Here is an 8,101-nt window from a genome sequence, read left to right as displayed (position 1 = left end):
CATATAAGCCAAACTGCAAATATTGTCAGTCAAAAAACTTAAAATTCAGTGCCCAGAGATGTGCACACAAAAAACCATCTCAGGAAACGGAACTGTAGTTTCAATTTTACAAAACCCTAACAGATTAGAAAAAGATTTAACAGGAAATAACCACACAAACAAAGAAAATGTTATAAATTCAAAACCAACAGATTTTAACACACCCGGATTTGACTCACACAAGAATTTTTCAAATTTTCCTCAAAATTTAAAACCATTTCACATTAGATTACGAGAATATTATCAGATTAGAAATCGTATTTTTAATAATAGTACTAAACCTAATAGATCTTCTCTACGTATGCGAAATTTTTGGCAAAAGGTCAAGCAATTTAAACATAAATTTATCGCATCCGTGTTGGATAAACCTTGTGATGTAAGACCATATGCTGAGGTAATTCTCTTTGACAAAAATATTCTAGGTTTGTTAGACACAGGTGCGTCAATAAGTTGCATTGGTTCTGAAGCTGCACAAGAATTTTTATCTTCGGGGATTTCATATAAGAGAATTCGATCTTCTATAAAAACTGCTGATGGTAGAAGCCAGAACATAGTGGGTTTTGTAGAAACTAAAATTTTGTTTAAAGGAGTAGAGAAATCTATAACTATTTTTATAATCCCAGGTCTAGAGCGAAATCTATTTTTAGGAATAGACTTTTGGCAATTGTATGATTTGCTGCCTGATGGTATAGAAAAGTTTTCTCTTTTAAATTCGAATTCCTCTGTGTATGAAATTGTAAACCAAATTCCCTTGTCATCGATACAAAAACAAAGAATGCAACAGGTCATAAATCAATTTCCTTCATTTGCTAAAGAAGGTCTAGGCAAGACAAGTGTTTTAAGCCATGTTATTGATACAGGAGACGCTAGGCCCATAAAGCAAAGACACTTTCCTGTTTCTCCTGCTATTGAGAAATTGATTTACGAGGAATTGGATAGAATGTTATCGCTAGGGGTTATCGAAGAATCAAACAGTGCCTGGTCTTCGCCAGTAGTCTTACATAGGAAGCCTGGGAAGAATAGGTTGTGTTTGGATAGCCGTAAACTGAACGCAGTTACAGTAGGTGATGCTTATCCCCTCCCACAAATCGACGGAATCCTAAGTAGACTACCAAAAGCCGAATTTATAACCACTTTGGATCTCAAGGATGCTTTTTGGCAGATTCCGTTGGATTTGGGATCTAGAGAAAAGACAGCATTTACTGTTCCTGGGAGACCGCTGTATCACTATACCGTAATGCCTTTTGGGCTTTGTAATGCTCCACAGACCATGTCTAGACTCATGGACAAAGTGATACCGCCATCTCTCAGGACAGAAGTGTTTGTCTATCTGGATGATCTTCTGATCATTTCGGATACGTTCGAAAAGCACCTTGAGGTTCTAAGGGTTATTGCTGGTAAAATTCGGGAATCTGGACTGACCATTAATGTAGAAAAGAGTCGATTTTGTGTACCGGAAGTGAAGTACTTAGGTCATGTGGTTGGTAATGGGGTTATTCAAACGGATCCGGAAAAAGTGTCCGCCATAACAGACTTCCCAATTCCGCGATCTGTGAAACAAGTTCGTAGATTTCTGGGGATGACGGGTTGGTACCGGAAATTTATCAGGAATTATGCTTCTATTACTACACCTATGACTGATTTGATGAGTAGTAAACGAAAATTTGTATGGACCGATGAAGCTCAAAAGGCTTTTGAGGTTTTAAAGTCTCATTTGAGCACCGCTCCCGTTTTACATAGCCCTGATTTCACTAAACCGTTTTTCATACATTGTGATGCTAGTAAAACGGGTATAGGAAGTGTACTGGTTCAAAAGAATTCGGAAGGTGAAGAGGTTCCTGTGGCATTTATGTCCAAGAAACTCAACCAAGCCCAACGAAACTATTCAGTAACCGAACAAGAATGTTTGGCAGCCTTGCTAAGCGTGAAAAAGTTTAGACCATACGTCGAAGGGCATAAGTTTACGGTCATCACAGACCATGCGTCTTTGAAGTGGCTTATGTCTCAGACAGATTTAAGTACGCGGCTTGCTCGATGGGCTTTAAAACTACAGGGTTACAAATTTGACATTCAGCATAGGCGTGGTAGTTTGAACATAGTTCCTGATACTTTATCTAGGGCCAATACTGAAGATTTGTCCGCATTAGAGAGCTTGACAGATTCGGATAGTGATACTGGGGTTTTTGTAGACCTTGATTCTGCACACTTTAAATCTGATGACTACAAACAACTATTAGATAAGGTTGGAGAAAAACTAGACCAGATGCCGGACTTGAAGATAGTGGACGGTTATCTTTACAGACGTACCGAACATGCTACGGGAGAGAAGCTTCATGATGATTTGTCGTGGAAACTTTGGATTCCAAAGGAAATAGTCCCTGATATTCTTTTTAAGGCTCACAATAGTTCACTATCAGCTCATGGTGGTATAAACAAAACACTTGAACGAATCAGAAGATTTTATTTTTGGCCAAATTTAGCTGTTGATGTCAAGAACTATATAAATAACTGTGAGGTATGCAAGACAACAAAACATCCTAACCATGTTCTTAGACCACCAATGGGGAAAACTGGGGAAACTCATCGCTTCTTCCAAAAGATTTTTATTGATTTTTTAGGTCCTTATCCGAGATCTCGTACAGGAAATGTAGGAATTTTCATTGTGTTAGACCATTATTCAAAATTTCCGTTTTTAAAGGCAGTTAAAAAGCTAACGTCAGATGTCGTCATAAAATATTTAGAACAGGATTTGTTTCATACTTTTGGTGTCCCAGAAACCATTGTTTCTGACAATGGTTCGCAATTCAAGGCAAAACTATTTGGTGATTTTTTGAAAAGATATGGCATTAATCACACATTCACAGCGGTACATGCTCCTCAAGCCAACGCTTCGGAACGTGTTAACAGGTCGGTTTTATCTGCAATTAAGTCTTATGTTAAGCCAGATCAAAAGAACCTGGATGAGCTCCTTAGTAACATAAGTTGTGCCCTACGTTCAGCAGTTCATTCAGCCATTGGTACGTCACCTTACTATTTAACCTTCGGCCAACATATGGTTACAAATGGTGCTACCTATTCATTATTGAGACAGTTAGATATGTTGGATGATAGATCTGTGCGATTTGACAGAAACGATTCGCTCCAAATTATGGCAAAGAAAGCTTCAGAATTAATGCAAAAACAGTTTGAACGCAATGAACGGTCTTACAACCTTAGATCCAAAGAGGTTTCCTATGAAGAAGGTCAAGAGGTTTTCCGCCGAAATTTCAAGCAAAGTAACTTTGAACAAGGCTACAATGCAAAACTTGCTCCGATATTTGTCAAGGCTCGTGTACGTAGAAAGATAGGTAATAGTTACTATGAACTTGAGGATTTGAAAGGAAATTTGATAGGGAATTACCATGCCAAAGACATTCGGCAATAATAATCAAATTCAAAACATGATTTATGATAAAGCAAGCGTTATCAGCTTTGTGTTTTGATTTCTTCAAACCCCAAAGTCTGATTTTGGCAGGGGGGAAATGTAATGTCGCTTGCTATGAGAAAATGATTTTATGGAACAAGATTTAAATTTTTATGTTTTCTTTCTAAAAATGATCAAAATGTACTATATTTTGATTATGATAAATAATAAATAATAAATAATAAATAATAAATAATAAATAATAAATAATAAATAATAAATAATAAATAATAAATAATAAATAATAAATAATAAATAATAAATAATAAATAATAAATAATAAATAATAAATAATAAATAATAAATAATAAATAATAAATAATAAATAATAAATAATAAATAATAAATAATAAATAATAAATAATAAATAATAAATAATAAATAATAAATAATAAATAATAAATAATAAATAATAAATAATAAATAATAAATAATAAATAATAAATAATAAATAATAAATAATAAATAATAAATAATAAATAATAAATAATAAATAATAAATAATAAATAATAAATAATAAATAATAAATAATAAATAATAAATAATAAATAATAAATAATAAATAATAAATAATAAATAATAAATAATAAATAATAAATAATAAATAATAAATAATAAATAATAAATAATAAATAATAAATAATAAATAATAAATAATAAATAATAAATAATAAATAATAAATAATAAATAATAAATAATAAATAATAATAAACAACAATAAATAGTTTATGATGTTGTTTGTTTTTCTTTCAAATTTGGGTTTTATTGACTCCGTTAAAAAGATTTAACATAGATGTTAACATAGTTAACAACGCCATCTAGTGGTGCATAGTTGGAACATTCGTTTTGCTCCTATCGTTAAATTGACGTTTATATTGATATTTGTTTGTCAAAAATACAATTTTGTTTGGGAATAGAAATGTTATCCTTCCAAACCGCTAAATTGTGAACGCCAACCAAGATTTCATTATGGCTTTAGAGGGAAAACTCTGCCATTTTCCTTGAGGATCGCCTATAGTCAAGTTTAAATTAAATAACAAAGTTTAAAATATACCATTTTTAAAATCATTTGTTTTTTTTTTAAGTTTTGTTACATTTTTGTTCAAAAGAATAAAGGAAACTTTTTTGTTGAGAGAAAACAACATCAGTTTCTTTGATAGGCCAGAAATTGTCCAAATTGGATTTATTTTTAATTTTGGTAAAAACCGAAATTGACAGATTGAAAGGTGCAAATCTGTGGTTGATTTTCTACATTTGGTTGGATTTTATATAAAAGGTGCCAATTTTTCATGATTGGCACCCAATTATACGTTTCTTTTGCCCTTAATTGCTAACTTTTTGTCCCAAACAACTTCTGGAGGCATTGGTATTTTCTCTGGGAGAGAGCATCTTCAGTCAGCGTCGGGATTGTGTCGTGATAGTGTTGAGTGCAAAGTAAAAAGTGTTTAAAATGTATAGAAAAGAAACCTAAATTTGAAAAAACCAAACAAATTTCTAACAAATATAATGGTAAAACCATATACATACATTTTTTAAAAAAAAAAAAAAGAAAACATAATTGCTAAAACCTATAACTAATTAAAAGAATTCATAAAAAGAAAAAAAACTGAATAACAACAACAAAATATGTGTTAACCGAAACCTTTTGATTTACACAGGTTAACAGAAATAAAAATATTTAAAGAAATTCATAAAAAATCAAATAATTAAGAAATATAGAAAAGTGAAATGTTTTAGAGAAGTAAAATATTATGAAATATAGAAAAATCTAAATTTTATTTGCTAAAAAAAAAAGAAATAAAAGAAAATTGCAAAAAAAATATAAAAACCTAAAAAAATTTAAATGGAAAAAGAACTAATTGCCTTTGTTTAAAACAAAAAAAAAAGGAATATCATAAAGAAAAGATTATTTATTAAAATTTTGAATATTAAAATATGTTTAAGTGTTAATTTGTTAGTGTTAATTATTTAAATTATAAGTGATTTTTGTTGTCTAGTGTAACAAAAGAATTTATTTGACTTTGTGAAAAAAAACAAGCTTGCCTTTAATGCAATTGCATTAACATTAGTGCCCAAATCACACACATATAAATATATTTATTGTCAAAAACATATAAACACTCTCTTTAATTGGTTGAACATTTGATCTGGCAATGCCGCAAAAATAATTATAATTAAATGTTGATTTATATGTGTGATGGTTTTTTTGTTTAATGTAATGTAATTGTATTAAATGTATTTTGAAATTATATTAACTCTATTATAAAAAAAAAAAAAATTTAAATTAGAAACATAATAAAAAAAAAGAAATAAGTTTAGTGCTATGTAAAAGTTACAGAGAACATGAACATTTAATCCTCTCTTAAATAAGCCAACACTACATACATATTTACATACAGCTGTACTCATCGAAAGATCTTTCGGCGTGGGAGCATCAAGAATAATGTAAGTCTCTCTTAATGTTTGTTTTTTTTAACTTCTTTGTTCTCTGTAGAAATTTTGTTTATTAATATTTATATTTTCTTTTTATTATTTGGGGTGACCATACCAAAATTTATGTTTTTGATTTTACTATTAAATTAATGATAATTAAAACTAAAAACTAATAAAACAATGCAAATTGAAATTAAAAATAATTAAGAATCATGTTTTTGTAAATTAATATTATTATTTTTAAATTTTAGTATGGTTACCAAATTTTATTGTAATACAAATTTTGTGTCATATTGTTGTGGGGTTATTGACCACATAGTGAACCATTAAGTCAATATACATAGATTTAAGAGTTTTTTTCCTTATTTTATTTGCTATAATTTTGTTATTGTTTTTTTTTATAAACGAAACAATTTTCATTACATATAAATTCAATTCAATATTTTTCAACATAATGTTTAAATTTTTAATTTGAAATTTTAATTTTAATAAATCAATATGATTTTGTGCTAAATTTGAAAATTTAATTGTTTTGATTTAAAAACTTTTGGTTATTTGCTGTAAGGAAATGGGATTACTAAGTGGTTTATTTTTGGATTTGGCTTTAGTAATCATGGTAGGGTGGGCAGTATATTGAGTCGAAACATCAGATTCAATCAGACTTTATGGTTTTAGAAAGTTTCTTTTTTTATATTCATTTTCATTAATATTCTTTTAATATATTGCATGCAAATTTAAAATCTTATAGTGGCAACATTTTAAATGAAGCAGCAGGCAACGAACCTCCCCTCCGACGAGCAATAAGGCTGGATAAATGCATGCAACTCGCTTGTTTATGCTTCCACAAACATTTTTGAATTTTTAACACGTTATATGCTACAGAACTCTCTGAGTTAGAGGGGGTAAAAATTTGACATTTTGGCCAAATATGTGATTTTTCTCATCCATGTAACTTATTACATATTGTTCTTAGCAAAATGCGTTCCAAATAGTTTACATAGGTATTTCTTCAATAAAAAAAATAAAAAATTTTTAATATTTTTTTTTCGAAATCAAAAACTTTTTTAACTTTTTTTTCAAAATGGGCCCTTTTTTTCTTAAAATAAAACTTAAATATTTTCCTTGAAGACCTATTTGGTCGCTTAGTGGGATGCGCGTTTGATATCTATCAAAAAAATGTTTTGTAACTCAAAACATGCAATTTTTGACTTTTTTTTGCAAAATCAAAAACTTTGTTGATTTCTTTTTTTCAAAATGGACCCTTTTTTTAATTTTTTTTGTTTTACTGAAAAGAAAACTTGGGTCTAGTCCTTTAAGATATATTTGGTCGCTTAGTGGAATATATAGCAAAATAAATGTTTTGTAACTCAAGATATACAATATTTGATTTTTTTTCGGCAAAATCTAACTTTTTTTCAAAAGGGGCCCTTTTTTAAATTTTTTTGCTCAAAAGAAAACTTAGGTCTATTCCTTTAAGAACTTTTTGGTCTCGTAGTGGGATGCGAGTGGAATATCTATCAAAATAAATATTTTGTAAGTCAAGACATACAATTTTTGTGTTAGAACATTTATTTTGATATATATTACTGCAAGAAGTTACAATTCTAAAAACAAATCTTTCAAAATTTTTAACTTAGGACTTGAAAATAAAAGGTACGGAATAAAATTTTTGTTATTTAGCTGGGGAAATATTAGAAGAATCTAATCTAATGATAAACACAAAATATTACAAACTTATGTTCTGTTGCAAGAAAAACATAGAGCTCGTCTTATATATGATGTTAAACATCGATGGACATCTTTGTCTAACATGGTAATAAACCTTTTTCGTATTTATAAGTACGTCAATCATGGACTGTCTGACTTCAAATTAGCCACGTTCACTGACAATGATATCAAAATTTGGACAGATTCCCTTTCTTGTGTAATTGCCCAAGACCAATTATCTAAGCAAAGATTCGGCAACGTTGATAGAGCTTGATGTATAATACAATTTGTTATAAATAATTTGGAAATAGTGAATAATTAATTTACTAAAGAATTAGTTACTCAATTTAAAACCCGAATTAATGAACGACATAAAAAAGTTCTTAATATGTTTATATTGTATTTGAATTCAGGATCATGTCCAACTAGCTCAAATTGTTTAAAGCATAGCTCAAAA

The sequence above is a fragment of the Calliphora vicina genome, chromosome 1, assembly GCF_958450345.1.
Source record: "Calliphora vicina chromosome 1, idCalVici1.1, whole genome shotgun sequence".
Lineage (NCBI taxonomy): Eukaryota > Metazoa > Arthropoda > Insecta > Diptera > Calliphoridae > Calliphora > Calliphora vicina.
The sequence above is the reverse complement of the archived record's forward strand: the minus strand, read 5'-3'. Positions refer to the sequence as shown.